Below are 21,872 nucleotides of genomic sequence, written 5' to 3' on the forward strand. Positions count from 1 at the left end.
TCAGTCCATCTGATTTCAATACCTACTCTGTAACTACAGCAATCAAGACTATATGGTATTGGTAGAAAATGAGACACCTAGGATCACAGGAATAGAATAGAGGAACAGAAAATTAACCAACATAGATAAAGCCCAAAGTTTTAGACAATAGTACAAAAGCAGTTCAGTGGAGGTAAACAGCCTTTTCCAAAAATGACACTATAGCAATTGACTATCCATAGGTAAAATAATAAATCTTGACCTGAATGTCAAAACTGTACTTTTTAAAAATGTATAAAATTCTTCAGTAACGAAGACTAGTCAAAGATTTCTCTCCATGCCCCTTGAGGAACTTGTATTTGAAATTAAATAAAAGTAGTCTTGAAAATTAACAATAAGAAAGTAAGTAGTTCAACTAAAAAGGGGAAAAGGAAATGAATAGACAACTCCTCAGAGAAGATATAAGATTAAAGATGAGTAGATGAAAAAACACTTAACCTTACTTAGACAATTGCACATTAATACAAGGAGATTCAAATGCCCGACTATTAACCCACCTTAATATTGTCCACATTCTGACCACACCAAATGATACCAAGCATTCTGAGAAGCAGGGGTGCTCTTTCCTTGCTGATGAAAATGAAAAAAAAATGTTGTTATCTCTTCTTAAACAACTAAACTTAGTCTTAATATAAGATGTAGTGGTAAACCAGGTGGTAAGATGGTAGGTACATGCCTGTCATCCCAGGGACTAGGGAGGCTAAGGCAGGAAGACCATGTGTTCAAAGCCTGTCTCTCTCAGCAATATTACTGAATCTCAAAATAAAAAGTAAAAAGGGCTGGGGATGTGGCTAGGTGAGAGAGAACCCCGGGGTTCAATCCCTAGTTCTACACAAGAAAAGATACAGTGATTGTGCTCATTGGCATTCTCAAATGTTGAAAATCTTTGCCTACATGATGACCTGCACAAAATAATATATAGTTGTTTACTCTTTTTGTATAAATATGAACATATTAGTTGTACAAATTAATAGGTTTCACTTCAACATTTCCATATATTCATGCATCATTTTTAATTACATCCTCCTTACCTACTACTCTTTTTGTTTTCCCTTTCCAATTTCCCCAATGTCCATCCATGATCCACTTCCTCTTTTCTAATGGTTTTTCTTCTCTCAGGTCGTGTGTGTGTGTGTGTGTGTGTGTGTGTGTGTTATCTACATAAGTGAGAAAACTTGTGATGTTTATCTTCTTATTTCTGGCTTATTTCATGTAACACAATGACCTCTAGACCCATACATTTTGTTGCAAAAACATTATTTCATTCTTCTTTATGGCTGAAATTCATTCCAATGTGTATACATGAAATGAATTTGTTTACCTATTCATCTGTTGATGAGCACTTAGATTGATTCCAAAACTTGGCTATTGTGAGCTGTGCTACAATAAACCTGGGTAGGCAGGAATCTTTTTTATATGCTTACTTTATTTCTACTGGGTATACACACAGGAGTGGTATAGTTGAATCATATGGTTGTTCTACTTATAGTTTTTTGAGGAATCTTCATACTGTTTTCCATAGTGGCTGTGCTAGTTTACATATTAGGCAATAGTACATAGGTTTCCTTTTTCCACATCCTCTCCAGTGTTTCTTTGTGTTTGTTTTCTGACTGAGGTAAAGTGGAACTGCAAGGAAATTTTGATTCCCATTTCCCTGGTGCTTAAGGACATTAACATTCTTGTATGTATTTGTTGGCTATTTGGTCTTTGTTTTAGATGTATCTATTCAGATCATTTGCCATTTTTACTGTACTATTCTTTTGATGTTTGTATTTTATTTATTATGGATATTATTATTTATTTTATTTATTATGGATATTAATAATGCCAGATGAATAGCTGGCCAAGTTTTTCTTCCATTCTGTAGGTTGTCTCTTCACTCTGTAGATTGCTATCTCTGCTGTGCAGAAGATTATATGTACATTCCCATTTGTCTGTTCTCAATTTTACTTCCCAGGATAATGTTGTTCTATTGAGGAAATGGTTGCCTGTGCTTATATATTGAAGTGTTTTCCCTAATAGTTTTAAAGTTTTGTTTTATTCTTACTTTCCAGAAACTAAAATCAATCAAGATATAGTTCAGTGGATGAATGGACAAACCATGGTGTATCCATTCAATGAAGAAGTAAAATAAGATTTAATGCAGGAGAAAAAAAAACACGAAAAATCCTCAATTACATATATGTGAAAGAAACCACTCTAAAAAGGCTATGTAATGCATAACTGCATTACATATATCACATTCTGGAAAAGACAGAAATATGAAAGCAGTAAAAAGGTCAGTGGTTGCCATGGGTTTGGTGAGAAAGAAGAAAAAGATAAGTGGAAGAGGATTTAAGGGGATAATGAAACAATTCTGCATAGTATTATAGTGGTAGATACATGTCATTATTCACTTTTGCAAGTTCAGAACATATTTAAATAAATGTATATAAATATACAATATCAATTAAATCAAATATAACACACTACTGAAAGAAATGAGCAAAAGAGAAAATGTACTGTGAGAAGAGGGTAAGAAACCTTTATCATATTTACCCCAACTTTTCTGTAAACTGTTCCCCCAATTTTAATATTATTGATTAAATAGCATGCAATTTGTATTAGTTAGTATTGCATTCCTGTGAGGCAATGAGCCAGATAGTCCAGTTACTGGCTAAACCTTCCACATGATCAGAAGTAGCCTGCAGTAAGGAAGATTCCCAATATTATGCAAGGGAGGAAAGAGGAGGGCTGAATTTCAAAGTAAAGATATTGAATACTTGTCAGGGATTCTCTGTTACTGTGTTTAATTTATAACTAAAGATAACACAAATGGAGAAGATCTTCTTGTTTCAGATATTCACCAAAAATTAATTAACTTCTCTGATTAGCTCATCAACAATAACCTACAAGCAAGCATTGATTTAAGAACTGGGGGCAAAAAAGACCATGTATGCTAGTGATGCAATTTACAGGCCAGAATGATTTGATGCAATTCAACAGGCTTACGGCTTCGCATTATGTTCATCTATGAAACTGAAACCTCTCTTAACTGATCATTTAATGTTTGGGGCAAATAAGTAAAAATATAAGATAACACATTTAATTTATGTATGCTTTTTGCAAATGTTTTACTACTAACGATTTTTTATTATCTTTTTATAAACCCATGTTTTACCTTGTCGAGCAACTTAACTATATTTTAAATCAATGTCTATTTTTCTTCATTCTTATCTTTCAAAAGCATGTACATGTATCCTTCAGAACATTTAATTTATCATGGGATAAATAACCAGGATTTCCATACTAAATTTATATAATTTCTTCCACAAAATATGAGAGATGTTATTTTATTTAACCCATGTAACTTTATTGAGATTTTCCTCCAGGCTTTTAAAAATACTGACAATTTGTCCTGGGAATTGCATTTACTTTATTGGATTTTTATGAAGATTAATGAATCATACCAAACTTTGCAAAAAGTTTAATGCAGTCAACAAAAACAATAGGAATTTTAAGAGCTCAGAATTTTGTTAACATCATCAACACCATCAACAACAAAACCCCCTCCTCCATATCATTAACGTCATTTGTCATTTTCTTTTTTATTATTATTTTTATGTTTTTTATTATTAGTTGTTCAAAACATTACAAAGCTCTTGACATATCATATTTCATACATTTGATTCAAGTGGATTATGAACTCCCATTTTTACCCCGTATACAGATTGCAGAATCACATCAGTTACACATCCACGTTTTTACATACTGCCATACTATTGTATGTTGTATGTTGTATTCTGTCATTTTCTTTTAGTTGTGTTCAAAGCACAGTTAGACAAAGAATGAGTTTCACACAACTACTCACACAGCTTTGTCTCCACTGAAACCAAATCACCCTTTCTTTCACACTTAGTCCATGTGGATTTCTTTAAGACTAAGTTAACCCAGTCTGTTATATTTTAGATATGAGGTGTCCCTCAAAAGCTCATTTGGAAGATAATGCAAGGAAGTTTAGAGGTGAAATGATTGGGTTATGAGAGCCTTGACCTGATGAGGGCACTAATCCACTTGAATGGATTGGCTAGGTGGTAACTGTAGAAAGGTAGGGTATGGCTGAAGGAGGTGAGTCAATAAGGGCATGCCTTTGGGGTTTATATATTGTACCTGATAAGCAGAGCTCTCTCTTTGCCTCTTTGTTCCGTGACCTGAGATACTTTCCTCTGACAACTCTTTCACCATGTTGTTCCACCTTACCTTAAGTTCAGAGCAATGAAGTTGGCCCTCTATACACTGACACCTCTGAAACTGTGAGAGCCAAATAAACATTTCCTCTTCTTGTTGGATCTTTTGTTTATAGCAGTGAAGAAGCTGAATAAAACATCACATTTGCATAAAGTTACCTTGACCCTCCTATAAACTCCCCTAGTACTTCCCATACTTATTTACCATATTTTTCAGTTGTATAATTCAAGAAATACATATGAATTCTGTTAAACTTTAATAGGTGCTAAGACAACAGGAATACCATTAATGATCAATATATGTGTTCAGGAATGATGGTCCAATATTAATGGTCCAGTGTTAATATCTCATGCACTTTTTTTAATTTTTATTGTTGGTTGTTCAAAACATTACATAGTTCTTGATATATCATATTTCACACTTTGATTCAAGTGGGTTATGAACTCCCATTTTTACCCCGTATACAGATTGCAGAATCACATCAGTTACACATCCATTGATTTACATATTGCCATACTAGTGTCTGTTGTATTCTGCTGCCTTTCCTATCTCATGCACTTTCACTTTTGTCAGTACTGAAATTATCTGTTTCACAACTGGAAAGAATGTTCAGCTTTGGATTAGAACATCACGGTCTCTGAATATCTATCTCTTATTCTCATTCTCCTGCATTACCACTTAGTACATGTTCAGAAATGCTTGTTTATCAGTGGAGAAATGGGAAGCATGTGCCTATGTAAATATCTATAAACACACAAATTGTATATATACAATTTGTTATGACATAACAAATATTTTTAGGGACAATCACATAGGCTTATGAGGTGGGGGAAGGAACTGAAATCCCTTTATGTGACTACAAGTGTTGCTTTAAAATTGTTCTTTGTTTTAGATAAAGTCCTACAGAGAAACTTGTATGGAACCAGCCAAAGTTTCAAAGTCACACTGATTCATTCTTTTTAGGTGACCTAAAGTAAACTTTGCTCATTATAATACAAAATACTCCTCCTAAAGGTGTTCCTGTCTGTGATGTATAACCTGAAACTAAGCATGTTCAAGAACGTTTCCACCCACCTCTGACCACTGGTCCTTTCTCTGTGAATAGGTTTCCCTTCCTTTCTTTGGACGTGCCCATTTGAGAATTATCTCCTCTGTGTGCCTCACTTGCTGCAGATCATGAACTTTTTTTTAACTTTTTACCTCCTGGTCATTCTTAAAGGCTTTGCACTCACAAAGGGAGAAACCCCTTGCTTAGGTTATGGTGCCTCTAAAGAAAGCAAGAGAAATTTTGCTTTGTTTTTTTAATAATAGAGAGTGTCGGGTCTCTGTGTGCCTCTCCCCTACATATCTCCTCTGAACATAATACTTTGGGTATCATCCCTTGCTGGATATTTGTCCTCAGCTTCTCACTCTAGACATGGTTCCTGCTTCCTCTGCTTTTACTACTAACAGCCCAGCCTCTGGAGTCGGCTTGAGTCCTAGCAGGGACTCCTTGTCCAACTTTTGATTGTGAAAAGCAGCTTTTGTCTTGAGACTTGTCGAGTCTGATTTCCTCTTGTGCTTTTTCCTCTTGGCTTTTTAAATTAAAGTGTTAGTCCCTGGAGTTGTATCTTTTGCCTGAAGCTGTCATCCTGTCCAAAGATAACAACATAGTATTTACCATTACAAAAAAAAAAAAAAAGATAGAGAGAGAGAGAAAATAACATGAGAAGGGAAGAATTGTTTGACCTGTTAGTGATAGTGTCTTTTCATTCTAAAATAATAAACTGTTTAACTGATCAATTGTGCCAGGGTTTTAGTTTATAAATCCATTTCCACATCTGTGTGTTCCATTCACTTCACTGCGGTTTCAATAATAAAAAAGACATTTTAATCAACACAAAGGGATTAACATTTGGCTAAAATAGAATTTCCATATAGACCCAGAAAAGTCTCTGTGTAGTTGGATCTCTATGCTTCAAGAAAAAGAACTGAATAAAGAAAATAAATAAAAAACAGATTATAAGAATGGATCATTTCTGGTTTTTAACTGTTTTGTCCAGGATCTAATATGTTTAATTAAAGGGCATAGTTTATGAACTGACTACATATAGAAATCAATTTTAATTGTAGCCTCTTGGAAATCAAAAAACTAAATCAATACCTATTAATAGAAAATAAAATTTTACCAATTACATTTTTAAATTGTATACAGACATATGCTAGGTATATTTAGATGAATTTTAATTGCAAACAAAGTACCAAAGGCATTTTTACATGTAGTTATTTTTTTATCTGCATGCTTCTTTGTTTAATTTCACATTCTAAATATTTCTGAATGCATAACAGGCTGCATTGTCAAATGCCAGGCTTAGAGGATGGAGTTATAATCTCTCTTACATATTTGAATGATAATGTCTAAGAATATATATTACAATTGAGAAAATAGAAGCCTAGAGAGATACTATTAACAGTGTTGATTATGAAGAAAGAAAATTCACAGATGACATGAAGGGTATTATTCTATCCTTCATGAATCAGAGAAATACTCAGAAAAGAATACCTTGTCTCTAAAAATCAGTCTCACCTCTGTGTTGTTTCTCATGTTCTAAACAAGGTCAAAATTGGAGAGTTAATCTTAACACTGAGTTTTTAAGATTAAGGATGACCATATCCGGAAATAAAAGTATTTTATTAGTAGTATTACACAGGAACAAGGCAAAAACCTGTACAATTCTAGAAAAAGAAAAAGAGTCGCACTAGGTTACTATGATAACCAGCAGAATAGCTGATATCTAAGAAATTTAGTAACAAATTAAACAGTACCAGGAATTACGAAGCATTACGTAAGCGATGCCTCTTTAATAGGCACAATTTCAGTTATCTGTTCCAGCATTTAGCATGCAAAAACAGCTGGGTGATAGTATAATTGGCTAAATAAAGGAATGTACAACAAAAGTGTCCCTGAACAAGAAGGATGAATAGTGTGTGTATGTGTGGCACACTCTATGACATTTGAGCTGGGAAAGCATGTAATGTCCTTTCCCAACAACAATCTAAGAGTAAATGAAGAAAGGTAGAACTCAAAGTCATTTCCCTATTACCACCAAAATCTATCTAGACTCAAAGGCATTAAACTCACCAAGCTGACAAATGGAAACCTGGTAATAAAACCATCCCCACCAGCATCATCTCCAGCTGTAACTCTTTATACCCCAATTCTGTATTTTCATCCTGTACATACAACATTTGCTGTAGTCTGACACATTGATCAAGATGGATTATGTCCCTCAGAATCCTGTCATTTCGTAAGATCATTCATGTTGAAGATAGCAAGGGAAAGGAAAACATGCAATAGCACATCAGGGCTTGTATCATAAACTTGGAAGGTAAAAGTTCTAACTAATAATTTATTCCACATTATTTGTGTCAATGTGGAAAAGCAACTTAATCTACCTAGGATACAGTAGTTCATGTAAAATGAAGATAATAATAATCTCACAAAAATCTGAAAAATGATAGGAGATATGGATTTATAAACTAAAACCCTGAAGCATAAAATATCTCTGGCTGGGTCATTTTCCATACATGATACCTTTTTCAAATATTATTTTCTTGCATTGAATGCATCTATCAAGCAATCAATATCCATTCTCTGTGCCCCTGCTCTACGTTTCAAAAGAACATGTTGCAACATCGGCACTTCAAAAAACAAGTTGGCATGGTGGAGAAACACCTTAGAGGTAGCAGCATGGATCTTATTCCATATTAGGTGCCCCTGTGACCTTTGTGGATCTGTAGTCAGAATCTAATCAGCACAAGCTGAAGGCAGTGCCCACAGTCTATTCTTGACCTAATCCATATACACTCTGGGCTTCTTTCAAATTGCATTTGTGTTTGTAGCTTAATGTTGAGCATCTGCCCTTCGAATGATGTTACTCCAGCCCCTCCTCATAGCAATATTGGTAATAATTTCAGCAAATTAAAAGTTGACATTTTATGCAAAAATAAGCCAAACTGCTCTAGGGTCCTAAAATATTTGTTTTGAACCTATTTTGACATTTCAATACAACATTTTATTACTCTGAATGTCTTTAAATCTGAGTCAAGTTGGAAGTGCAAATCAGAGGACTTGATTGGTGCCATGCTAGTGGGAATGTGTTTATTTTCTTGACTTTTTCATTTACTCAGCCCAATTTTATTCAGTTGGGAGTCAATTTCAATTCCGTGACCAATGAAATTGGTGTGACACACCCTGTTTTTGGAGTAACACTTTTAGACTAAACATGGAGATTGTTTTATAATGAATGGTTGCTTGCAAGCATAGCCACATAGAAATTGTTCTAAACCCAGTCAAGTGAATTTCCAATATGATGGCACCCAATTCATCTTTGTTTTATTAGTTGGATTTTGGAACAGTTGATCTACATTATCACTTGGCCTTTTCATCCTGCAATGCCTGGCCTTAAATATTTCATAAACTTATGCCTGATCTCTAGTTATGCCACTTCATAAAACAATCCTTCTCTACCTGCTTAATAAATACCATTGGTTAAGATAGGGACTTGACCAGTCTCAGAAAAATCAAGGCACTTAGCAACACAGTGAGACCCTGTCTCTAACAATATACAAAAGAGGGCTAGGGATGTGGTTCAGTGGTTGAGTGCCCCTAAGTTCAGTCCCCAGTAATCCACCCTGATGAAAAAAAAAAAGTAGGGGCCTGATTCATAAGATCTTATAAGGCATGATTTTTGTTTTTAATAGGAATAGTATGTTAAATTGAGAAGTGTAAAAATGTTATTATTATTCTGTTTATATGGTTTAAAATTAACATGCAAGCATTTATGGAAATAGAGAGGTGGGAATTCTGTGTCACATAGGTTAGCGGGGATTAGGGTGACTATCCATAAGGTACTCTTTATCCACTTTGAAGGATAAATAATAAGAACTTAGAAGAAGGAATGGTGGTAAGAAACTCATTCTAGGCACAGAGAATCGTTCTTTCTACCAGATCTCTTTGGGTATGTTTCTTGGCTTCTCTGGAATTCATTCATTAACAAATGGGAAATAAAACATTTAACACATTTTCTACTTACATTTGGAGTGGAATATAAAATTCCTGGTTCTGTGGCTGATACCTGGGATTCAATGACAGATGTCATCTCCCCTTTCTTTTAGCAATAAATTATGTATATATTATGTCTTACCAAGGACTACTGCTAATCCCTAAAACAACTACTTTAGACTCCTAAATCATTCACAACCATATTATCCCCAGGACAAGAGAGAGCTATTTAGTACTCGATTTAAGGAACTTTAACTGGGAATTAACTAAGAGTAATAGATGTAAGCCAAATGTCTATTACATTTTCATTGCTGAGATTTGGAATTTAACATGCTTGAAAATTTCTCAAAGACATCAAATAGCCGACATTTTCAGAGACACATCCATTTTTTACTCCTTTCTATGTTCAATGAAAGCTATGGCCTGGTACTTTCTTTAGATCATAATTTAGATGTCAATCTTTACTACTCTAAAATAGTGGCCCTGGAGTTTTAGCTCTACTTAAGACCAGCTTCCAAATATAATAAAAAATAGCTATGAAATCAGAAACCTCTTAGTAATTCTACTGGCTCACGGCAGGACCACTTGAAAAGTCACTCAATATAAGAAAGAAATAAAATGTGCAAGGTTCAGGAGGGAGTGCCAAAAATGAAGTTGAAATGGTTGGAAATATTGTTTTATACCACTTCATCTTTAACCCTTTTGTGACATTTCAATGAAAAGTTTTATTTGAATCTCTAAATTATATTCCATATAACATTGCCACAAACTTTCTTGATATTTCTCTTAGGTGATTGATTTCCTATTGATTCATGGTTGTGATCTAGAACAGAGATCTACATGCACAGGTGTGGCTAATTAGATGCTTTCTCTCAATACTATGATTCACATTCCTGAAACTTGACTATTTGTGCATTTAAGCATGATTTTTGGTACACATTTCTTAAAACATTCATTAGAATCTATATTTTTTCAGTAGAATCTTTATTTTCTTGTTTCTAATGGAAAAATTATCTAAAGTTTATATCAGGAGCTGTTGTTTTCTTGTATTTTATAAGAGACCAAGAAAAGATATGGATTTGGAATCAGAAAATTGAGTCAAAGTCACAGTCTCAATTTATCTAGTTTGATGGTGTGATGGTTAATCTGGAATATCACTCAATATGGATTGAGAGATGCATAGGATTAAGAGACTATGCATTGAATAGTCTATGAGAGTATTTCTAGAGACAATTGTCATGTATGGCAGTACACTGAGCGAGGGAGACATGTCCTGAATGTGGCTAACACTGTCCAATAGGTTGGGGGTCCAGATGGAACAAAATGAAGAAGAAGGTAGTCTCAGAAGATAATAGCTCAGTTCACCTTAAGCCAGGGCATCTCCTTCTGCCGCCATTACCAGAGATGTCAGACTGTAAATTCTTCTCTACTGTGGACTCTCATCAAAGATTCTGCATGCAGTTTCCAGACTTTCAATCTCAGACTGGGGCTGTGTCACTCATTGGTCCTTTATGCTCTGAGACTTCAACTTATTGGACCAAGCACCTCTTGATTCCTCCAGTTTCCCAGCTAGCAGAGGGTCATGTGGGATTATCCATCATCTCATAATGTAAGCCACCCTAAACCCCCCCTTTTTATTAGGAAACATATACGTATACATGTTCAGTTCCTCAAGAGAATCCCAATATTCCTGGCCTTGAGCAGCCCATTAATATTTTTTTTCAATTTGATATTTAACATGAATAGAGCATGATACATATTTTTAAAAGAATTTTACTACCATTGATGAGTAATAAGTACTATTAATAATGATATTTTATTGATGTTTCAGTCATAATGATGACAATGACTACACAGTTCATTAGTAAGTTCATGCCTCAGAACCTACTGAGTCATGATGTCCACTATTTTTATACTCTATTTAACTCCAACTACTATCTCTTCGTCCTTTCTTTGTATTTTCATGGTTTGGTTTTATTTTCTTTGTTGTTGGGAAGGGGTGTCATTGACTTGCTATCTATATGGTTATTTTGGTTTCTTTTTCTCCTGTTTCTTTATGCCCAGGTTATATCAAGTCTTATTTTGCTTCTGAGCCAAGTGTTCCTGATTCTGGAAGTTTTTCTCCCTTCTACAGTATCCTACACACTGGAAATCAAGAAATCCTTCTAGATATTTCTGAAATAGAACTAAAAGCTTCCAAGTGAAATTTTGAATGTGTTTCTTAAAAAGTAGCTGCATCTACAACTCTTTGGGGAAATCATAGGTTTAGATCTTGAATGTGTTGGATCCTTCAGCATATAACATCTGCCAAAAGATCAGAACCCTACAGATATGGAAGTAAATAAGATGTGGTGTGTGTTGTTGTTGTACTGGAGATACTGGAGATGGAACGCAGCATTGCTTTATCACTGAGCTATGTCCCCAGCCATTTTAATTAATTAATTTATTTTTTATTTTGGGATAGGGTCTTACTAAGTTGTTTAGGACCTTGCAAATTTGCTGACGCTGGCCTTCAACTTGTGATATTCCTGCCTTAGGCTTCCAAGTTGCTAGGATTACACATGTGTGCCAACATGCCCAGCCAGATGTGGTTCTTATTCCAAGAAGGTCACAATTCCTTGAGTGGGGAAGGCCATTATGTCTAGCTAATTAAGGCTTCTGCAGATACTAGTGGTTCTAGGTGCTCAGAGCAGGGTTATCAGACACCTAGGAGGTTAGAGAATGATTTGGTGGGGGCAATATCTATACGAATATCTAATGGAAGAGAGAAGGATTCAATCAAAATGAGAAGACACTTGTAAGTAGAGGGAACAGCAAACAAGCAGCTCTTCCTGTACAACAAGCTGTTTAATGTGTTTACAGAACAGAGCCCAAGAAAAAGTTTTCGGTGGTTGCCTGAGAATTATAAAATACAGAGAAAAGTCTTTCTTACCCTGAGGATAATTTGCCATGTATATTACCTTCCCATAAATGAAGAGTTTTGGTTTTGCTCTGTGGCCACTTTAATCTTGTTGTTGAGTGAGTTTATGTTGTTCTGTCACTGATGTAATGACAACTGAGAACATGCACAAGGCTGCAGGAATGTGTGTATGGTGGAGAAGTGAAAATAAAGTCAATGAGCCAACAGATGAGCGAAATGACATGTGGTACCAAGAAGGCTCAAAATGCCACATTAATCTAGCAAAAGAATACTCTGTCAAGGTTTTGGATAGAAAGGAGTGTATTTATTAATCCATGACTTTGAGAACATTTGGGGCATAGAGTACCTTTTTATTGTTTTTCTTTTGGAAGGACCTTGATTTGCAAGAGAACTTGTGAATATTTCTATTTTGCATGTCTTCCATAGCAGCATGTGAATAATGGCATGACCTACCTGACAGAAACTGAAGAAGGGTAGGATGGCAGATGGGAAGATTCAATGATTCATTGTCAAGTGTTTTCAGTAAGCAAAAATAAGATACATTTTTTTTTCTCTTTTACAACTTTACTTTTGTGTGCAACACTTGCTCAACAAAGTCCTTTTGGATCTTATTTTGGAATTATAGTGTGGTTGACAAATAGTGATTGACACATTTGGTGGGGGGTTGGAGATTACTTTTTAAGCTATGCTATTGGCGAGATATAATGAAGATAGGATACTAAGATAATGTACTTTAATTAATAGATTTATCGTTTACTGTAGACATACATTTAAAGAGAGAAAATAAAGTCTGTAGCTATTAATACCAGCCAGATTGAAGTCACTCCAAGATGGAAATCAAATTTGTGAGCTCAATGTGTTTCATATCATTATTGAAAGATTTATAAAAGTTTATTAAAGACCTAATTTTATTTGTGGTTTGATGAATTATGTGATTTACTTTTTGACAAAAATATATTGAACATCTACAATTATATTAACTTTGGAATTTGCTCTTAAAAGAATGTACATGGGCATACACACACACACACACACACAAAGCCTCTCTTCAATGATTTAACTCAGTACATGAGGCATAAATAGATGATGATATGTTATAATAACACTTTAGTAGATACATATCATAAATTTTTATTCGATGAATTACAAAAATAAGTGCTATGTACAGTAATGTCACACAGGAGGACATGATCTGAACTCAGAAGAGAAATTCAATATAAATGGCCTCTGACATGATATATAGATTTAAATATTTACAGGATTAACCCAACCAAAAGCATGTCCTCAGAGATTTCCAGAGGATTTATGACATGATTTACCATTGTTTGTTAATCTATTAATCTTTTAACAGGATTTTGGCTCCTTGAAGGCAGGGGTTAGGTTTTAATGACTCTTAGTGTTCCAAATACCTAACTCTGTAGTAAGCCTATAAAATGCGTGAGGGGCTGGGGCTGTAGCTCAGTGGTGGAGCACTTGCCTAGCACATGTGAGGCACTGGGTTCAATCCTCAGCACCACATAAAAATAAATAAATAGAATAAAGGTATGCTGTTCATCTACAAACTACAAAAACAAATTTTAGAAAATGTGTGAGTGACTGTGTCTCCTGTAGACAGAAAAGGGGACACCATATTATTGCAGTTGGTAATTGCCTGTGTCCAATAGCATGCAAAATATGACATCAGATAATGACAGACTTGGGCAACATGCTAGCTTCCAAGTTCTCTCTCAAAAAGAAATAAGAAAGACATTTCCAGTGAGGGTAAAGCATTCTAGGAGAAAGAGATGGCTCTGAGAATTTCTAGGATAGTCACTGTGGATTGAACAAATACTAGACATCACAGTTCTCCTGGCTTTCTTATTGTGTGAAGATGATATATTGTAAAGAACTGGAATATCTCAGATTCTTTTACAGTGCAGATTATAGAGAATCTGATCCACTCAGCAGATGTGGACCTCTGGGTAACAATGATTCCCAGGTAACATTGGGGGACAGTTTCCAAGGTCTTCATTAAGACTCTGGTAGTCTTTGGCTTAGGATAGGTCAGAATTGAAGCACACGTCATTTTCAGAAGAGCCAAGGGCCAGCTGCCTAGTGTGTTAAAAAATATACTACTAGATTAAGGATGTGAATTCTGGTATCTGAACTCTATTCTGGCTATAGAAAGCTGTGCAGTTTTCTTGCTTGCAGAATGGAAGGTGGTGGTCTTCACTAACCCTTCTAGATAGATCCAAAATTGCTCTATGATTCTGTGAAGCAAGATGATTCCTACAGAAATGATAAAGAAAGGAAGTGGAAGCGTGTGTTGTGGATGGATCCCTCTCTTCTCTCCTGGAGGCACTTCCATGTCATCCAAATGTAGATGGAACTAGCAGTTGAAAGTGGGATAAGCTGGTTAATAACATTGATTTTGGAATAAATAGTAGCTAGCTTCTAGGAACAAAGAGTGAATCCACCCTTAGTCATTGAGCCTATAAATTGTAGAAGAAACCTACCTCTCTGGGCTGAGTGTTAAACAGGTTCATAAAGTAAGTGTCTACTGCTACCTCTGAAACACAGGAGGGACATTGACAATACTGCTTGACTTATGATCCTTGATATATCCACACCCTTTACATCCTGCATCACCCTAATCACCTCCAGTCTATTATGGTTTAAATGGGAGATGTACCCCAAAAGCTCATGTGTGAAATAATACAAGAACATTCAGAAATGAAATGATTGTGCTATGACAGCCTTAACCCAATCAGTGAATTAATGGGGACTGACAGAGTGGTAAGTGAGGGCATCTAGGGCATAGCTGGAGGTGGGTCATTGCGGGCATGCCTTTGGGTTATATATTTGGTGAGCTGAGCTTAGTTTCTTTCAGTGTCCTAACCATCATGTGAGCTGCTTCCCTCCACCACACTTTTCCACCATAATATTTTGCCTCACCTGAGACTAAGGAAAGGATGACTATGGATTGAGAACTTTGAGCCATGAACCCCCAAACAAACCTTTCCTTCTTAAAATTGTACATATCAGGTCTTTTAGTCACAGCAGTGAAAAAGCTGACTAAAACCCAGACCAATTCTAGGAAGGAAATCAACTAATTTAATCCTGTTAAAACAAGGAAGGAAAAATGTGGCTCTCCTGTGTGTGGTAAGGACAGAAGAGAGCCATTTTTTGCTGAACATAGTTATACCATATACTTGGAGTATGAGGGTTATTACTTACACTCCGAGTTTTGGGGTTCCTTTAATATGCTGTTGTCCATCAAAATATCATCAGATGGAACAGGCAGGGCACAAAAAAGTGGGGGGGGGCTGTGATATAGTTTAGAAAAACCAAGCAAACAAACAACAATAACAACAAAACTCCTGCAGCTCAGACATAAACTCTAATGGTCATAGCCACTCATTTCTTTGTCATTACTGATGGTGGTGAGTGAAGCCACTCTTTATGATCTCTTTGTCCCACCTGTATTCAACATTTTCCTCATAACATAGTCCACTTAATCAACCCCAAATGTTTTAGTTAGCTCTTTTATTACGGTGAACAGAAGACCCAGCCAGAACAATATAGAGGATTTTGGCTTCTCTTGGTTTCAGAAGTTCAGTTTATGGTCAGCCATCTCCATAGCTCTGGCCCAAGTTGAGGCCAAACATCATGGTGAAAGATGTGGCAAAAGAAAGTAGCTTAAGACATGACAGCCAGGAAGCAGAAAGAGATCTTCTCTAACCAGGGACAAAATATAAATATAAAAGTCATGGCCACAATGATGTACTTCCTCCAGCCACGTACTTTCTCTAGTTATTGCAAATTTAACCCATATCCATGGATTAATCCACCAATTAGTTCACACCTCTCATAATCTCCCCTATGATAATTCTTGCATTTTCTCACATGAACTTTTGGGGGACACCTCGTATCTGAACCATAACACCAACATAATTTCCCAACACAAAACGGAACAAAAAGCCCAACTCCTATCCATAACTGAGAAGGCGTTACCTGCTGTGGCCTTTGGCTTCTTCTTGGTCTTGGAGTAACCAATTTCCCTGCCACCCCACGACAGCTTCACTGAACTTGAGAGCTGTTCTTCCAACATGTTAAGCCAGCTCTTCTCTATCATTTACTACATTCAACACCCTGTTGTATGTAGTTTGTAGAATTCTCATTTTCTGATTTTCATCCAGCAATTGATTTATTTATTTGTTGATTAGTTTATTATTTTTTTCCATAAGAGCTAAAGCTCTCTGAAGGCAGGGGCTTATCAAATTTATTCACTGCACTATCAGAGGTGACCAAAACAGTGCACATATTCAATTAATATTTGCTGAATAAATCCAAGAATGGATAAATACTTATGTTAGAACTGCTGTACCTTACTTCATGTTCAGATAACCTGTTCCTCATTAGCCCAGCTTTAGGACAACTTATTTGAGCACATCTGGGAAACACAGAAAGAATTAGACTTAATTGATTAAGGTGGTTCTCTACCTGGCTGCAGAATAGCATTACTTGTAGAGATTTTGAAACCTGCCTGCTTGTGCTCCATTCACCAAATAAATAAGAATCCCTGTGGGTGGATCCTAAACGTGGACTACAACAAACAAAATGAACAAACACAATAAACTCTTGTTTTTAACATGCAGTTAGATATGCCAATGGTTTACCTTGTTCATCCCCCAAAGAGCTGTAATCTGCTTTTTAAATTGTGTGAAATGATGTTTGGAAATAAAGTTTCAAAGTTTTTAATTTGTATTCTGCAGGAATCCACAAAAAGTAACAGACTAGAAAAGATGTGGTTTTTAACTGAAATAGGAGAGAAAAGGGAGTCTTAAATTTGACCTCAATTCAGTTGAATTGTCCACTTCAGATATCCTGTCCTTGATTTTGTTATGCCTTTCATTACACCTTTGAGTCTTTTGCAGCTGGTCATTGCCCTGTGATCTCTAAACAGTTTGTTCTGCTTTCGGCTTTCTTTCAAGATTTGGAGGGTTTCCTTTACTAAGCATTGCTAGACAGTTAGAGTGCCTTGGATGACAGTGCCTTGTGCTTTATCATGTTTCAGGCAGATAAACATTGATATGATTTGAATGGGGGTTGTGTAGCAAGGCAGAAAGAACTGAGATGTTTGCAGGAGCTATGGCAGCCACCAATGAGACAATAAAGTGCAATTGAATTTAAGAAACAAAGCGAGAGAGGACCAATTTATGTGGAGATTGCAAAACAGGCTTTTGTTATCTCAGCATCAAGTTTTTCTCTCTAAGTTCCCAATCACATAAATTCCCTTCTCCATGAGTATACACATTGCTTTATATTGACTTTGAAGGTGGAATTAGTTACATTTACATATTAATCAATCCAGATGCAATGGGCCACTGTAATTACCTACCATTTGGAATCCAAATTCTGCTGATTAGAATTCTGAAATGACAATTTATAGGAAGAGCATAACAATTCAAAACGATTTCCTCAGGAGAATCTTCTCATTATTAATTATTAGCTAAAGTTGCTTCCCAAGAGCTCTCCAAAGGAGGATGGAAAGAGAAAAAAATTTAAAAACTTCATAAAGAAGCAGACCAAGATATATTGATATAATTGTAGTTAATGTGCTATGAATGATGACCAAAGAGCACTTTTTTCTATCTCTTATTAAAAGAGAGCTAAATTAATTTTAAATATCTGTGAGAAAATTATAAAGGAGAAAATTGCAAACAGATACTGCTGAGCATGACACCTTGTCTCTTTTGTGACATGAACCTGTTTAGAGGCTGGCTCCTTGTACCGTGACCATGTCTTTTCCCCAATTACTCTTTGGCCATACTACTTAAAATCAGAGAGATACGATTAATTCGTCTCTGCCGTGCTCTGAAAAGACACACTGCATAGAGGCTTTGATCTGATCTCACAGGGAGCTCTCCTTATGGTCCAACTGTACTGAGTTGGAATCAGAGTAAAGGCTCATATGATTATATGTGTCATTGTTAATTGTGCACAAATGTCAGTGTTCATTAAGAACAAAGGGAAATGTGGCATTGCAGCCAGGGCTTAACTTTCTAATTAACCATATAACAATAAGTGGTACTTGTAATACAAAAGTCACCATGCACTCTCATGGAGAGGAACATATTTCATTTTTTTTCTTTTGTGGTTGTATTCTTTCAAAGTCATAATACGAGATAGAGATCTGAAAATTTTACCAGAAAGCCATCTGGCATTATTAAGTAGGCATTGCAATGTAATTAATTTAGGAGTATGCCATTTGCAGGAAGGACACCTGCAATAAACACAATTCAAATAACTGTTGGTGATTTGTGCATTTTCCTCTCACTGGTGATTATGGGCTGTTTTTTGTTTGTTTGTTTTGTTTTGTTCCATTTGAGACTATCATGCACATGATCTTTTCCTGCCCGCAACCACTCCCAAAGCTTTTGTGACTGATTTCTAAGCCTCTTTCAGCAATACCTGGTACCTATCTCTGCCACTTACCCTCATCCCCATAACAATGGGAGAGAGCTGCTATGAAGCATTGCCCTGCAAACCTGTGATTTGGCAAATTTGAAAGAAGCACTTTTCTTGATGACAGCAATGAGTGATCCAAGCTCCTAAGTATAGAGATGCACCTGGGCTATCCAGTGAAATTCATCTCACCATTAAGAATTCAGGGTGGGTATTGTGATGAGCTTCTTGTAAAAATGTTTTTATTTTGAATGCTTTGGTTCCAGTTATAAAAATGAAAACGAATATCATCACATCCGGTTCCAAACTCAGCCTGAAGTCACACCAATGAAATGAATAGGTTCCGGGGTAGGTGGGGTGAAGGTGGGAAAGTGGGACTTAAAGATCTGTTACTTTGGAAGGAAAATAATGCCAGCCAAGATTTTGTCTGTGAAGGGACATAAAACTAGATAACTTTGAAGATAGTCTTTGAATGCCCAAGTACAAAAAATGGGAGAGCAAAAGCTTTCTTGTAACTCAACCACCATGGTGATTAGGACTAGATATTTTTTTTTTCTCAAATGACACATCAGGCTGTCTACAATCTTGGGGTGAGATTTAGGGGTGAAAAGAGGTGATCCATGATAAACAGCAAAGGAGATGGCATGTGCAACTGGGGCTGAGCTTCTTAGTCTGCAGAAACAGTTTTAGGAGTGGCAATCTCCTCTTGCACTCAGAAGAAAAGAAAGGAATTATGCATAGTGTTATCATCAGGGTCTAGTTGGGGTTCAAGTCTTTGGTGTCCTAAACAAAGAATTGAACAAGAACACTCAGAAGTAACAGGCAAAGTACGAATTTATTGAAAGTGAAGGTGGAATAACACTCCATAAGGTAGAGCAGAGTGGGCTGAGCGAGAGAGAGAGAGACAGACTCAAGCCCCAATGTCTGGAAATTAGTGTCACAGCTGAGCTGTGTGGTATTCTCTTCCCTATAAGGATCTGATGGAAGATCTATCCCATTGCCCCCCCCATTGGTTACCTTATTATACCTAATTAGAATATTGTCCAAATTTTCCCTCATTGGTTACTTTAGAAAACTTAATTAGAATACGGCCCACTTGACCCCCAATGGGTCATTTTAAAATACCAAACCTGTGGCAGGGGTTGTCATGGTTATAAGTCCTCACTGGTGGAAGTTGCCATTGGTAATGAGACTTATTTTAAACAGGGATATCACTTGCTGCCCCATTTTGTCCTCTAAGCAGCATCCTTGGACACTTTCCCAGTGACATCTTGGTGTCCCTGAACTACTACCTACCAATAGGAAAATCAGGACTATTCTACAGGTTACTAAGGCTGGGGTGATTTAAGAACCAGATATCAAGTGGAGGCATTGAAATTAGAAAAGAAATAAAAAGAAAAAAAAATAGGAGAGAGAAGAAAGAAGTAGAAAGGAAAGGCTGGGTGAGGAAGAAGGTAGGAAGGAGAAGAGAGGGAAGGAGAGGAGAAGAAAGAGGAAAATGGAAGGAGAACAAAGGGTCTCCCATTAACCTAAAATAGTTGCTTCGTTGTGTATACTTTCTCAACAAACATTTTCAAATATCTCTTGTCTCATCCATTTAGCTCGATGGTACTATGTTAGCCACATGAACATTGCACAATGCATGAAAAGCTCCAGATTGGGGTACAGGATACTGAATTTTGACTCTGAGCATAGAGGTCAGAGGTAATGATGACTCAGCTGCAGTCACCAGCCGGTTAGGTGGATAGTATTTGATGATATCAGTAATCTTGAGTAAGAGTTTTAGAGAATAAAATTGAAAGGGGAGGTCACACTGAATTCTGTGATTTTCACTTAAAAGATGTGTATGTTAAAAAACGATCTAGAAATGAGCCAGAGAGGCAAAAGAAGGGGTTATAGGGGAAAATCAGAAACATATCTTAAACAAAGGGCAGAAAGTAATAGTCATGTATATCAGAAACCATACAAAAGTAAGCTAACTGACAAATACTGACACTATGTTACACTATGGTACCATTGAGGATTTCTAGTTTTTGGAGTTTTGTTTGTGTGTGTGTGTGTATATATATATAAAGATTGCCTTTTTTAAAGATGAGGAAATTTATAGAAGTGGATAAAATGAAGAAATCTGTTAGGTAGAACTTGACATGGGCAACACCATTTTGAAGCATATCATATACCTTAGAACAAGAGTCACCTCACAGTCATTCTGACTCATCCCAAAGAAAACCTCAGACAATACTCCATCATCATGCACAAAAAGGAAATTGCTACCTAGGACTGGAATTCTGAAGATACCTGATTCAACAGGGAACAGTGATCACCTCAAAGAAAGGAGGTGACGACCACAAGACCCTTCCCTGACAGACCCCTAGCAGTAGCCTAACTGCAAAAATTTTCCCATTCCCTAATGTCTCTTTATCTACTCTAGGATGTAAGGGGGAGATGGGTCTCAGTCTCTGCTGCTCTGCCCAACAGGTTTATCCACAATAAACCTATTTCTATTGAAATACCTGTTCTATTTCCTTCATTTGCTTCTATTCTTACAAATTTTGGTATAGTTAATATAATTTTAGCCTCAAAAGTCATTTCATTAATATTAAATTTATTTTTAAAATGTCACACTGAATCAGGATATTTAAGTATGCTCCTTTTGGATGTTATGTCAATATTAACAATAATATGACAATAATTACTGTTTCTTCTATTTCATTTGACAGGAAATCAATACTGAGAGCATTTTCACTTATGAGAATGATGTTGGGCTTCTAATAGGCATAAAAACTGCAGGTTATTAGTGAGGGTTCTGTAGATGTTCTGTAGATGGCCTGAACCCGACTCCATCAAACACTACCTATATGACTTTAGTTGATCATCACAGAATGGCAAAAACAGAAAGATGATAAAGCAAGCAAAGACAAGCGATAATAAAGAACTTACCTCAAAGAGTTTTTGTGAGAATTTAAACTAAATGATGCATGCATTCAGGAGGATAAGAATGGGGGAATTTAAGGGTGGTTGAGAGAGAGAGACCTTGCATCACTTATTAGAAATTTTCATTTTATTTGTTATGTATGTTAGGTCCCCATGTAGAATTTCCTAGGAAAGGCATTCTGTTGCTAAAAATGAAATAACAACTGTGTGATTTTTGGAAACACTAAAAATAAGCTATACCGGATAAGTCTTTCTCTATAT

The sequence above is a fragment of the Marmota marmota genome, unplaced genomic scaffold, assembly GCF_001458135.2.
Source record: "Marmota marmota marmota unplaced genomic scaffold, marMar, whole genome shotgun sequence".
Lineage (NCBI taxonomy): Eukaryota > Metazoa > Chordata > Mammalia > Rodentia > Sciuridae > Marmota > Marmota marmota.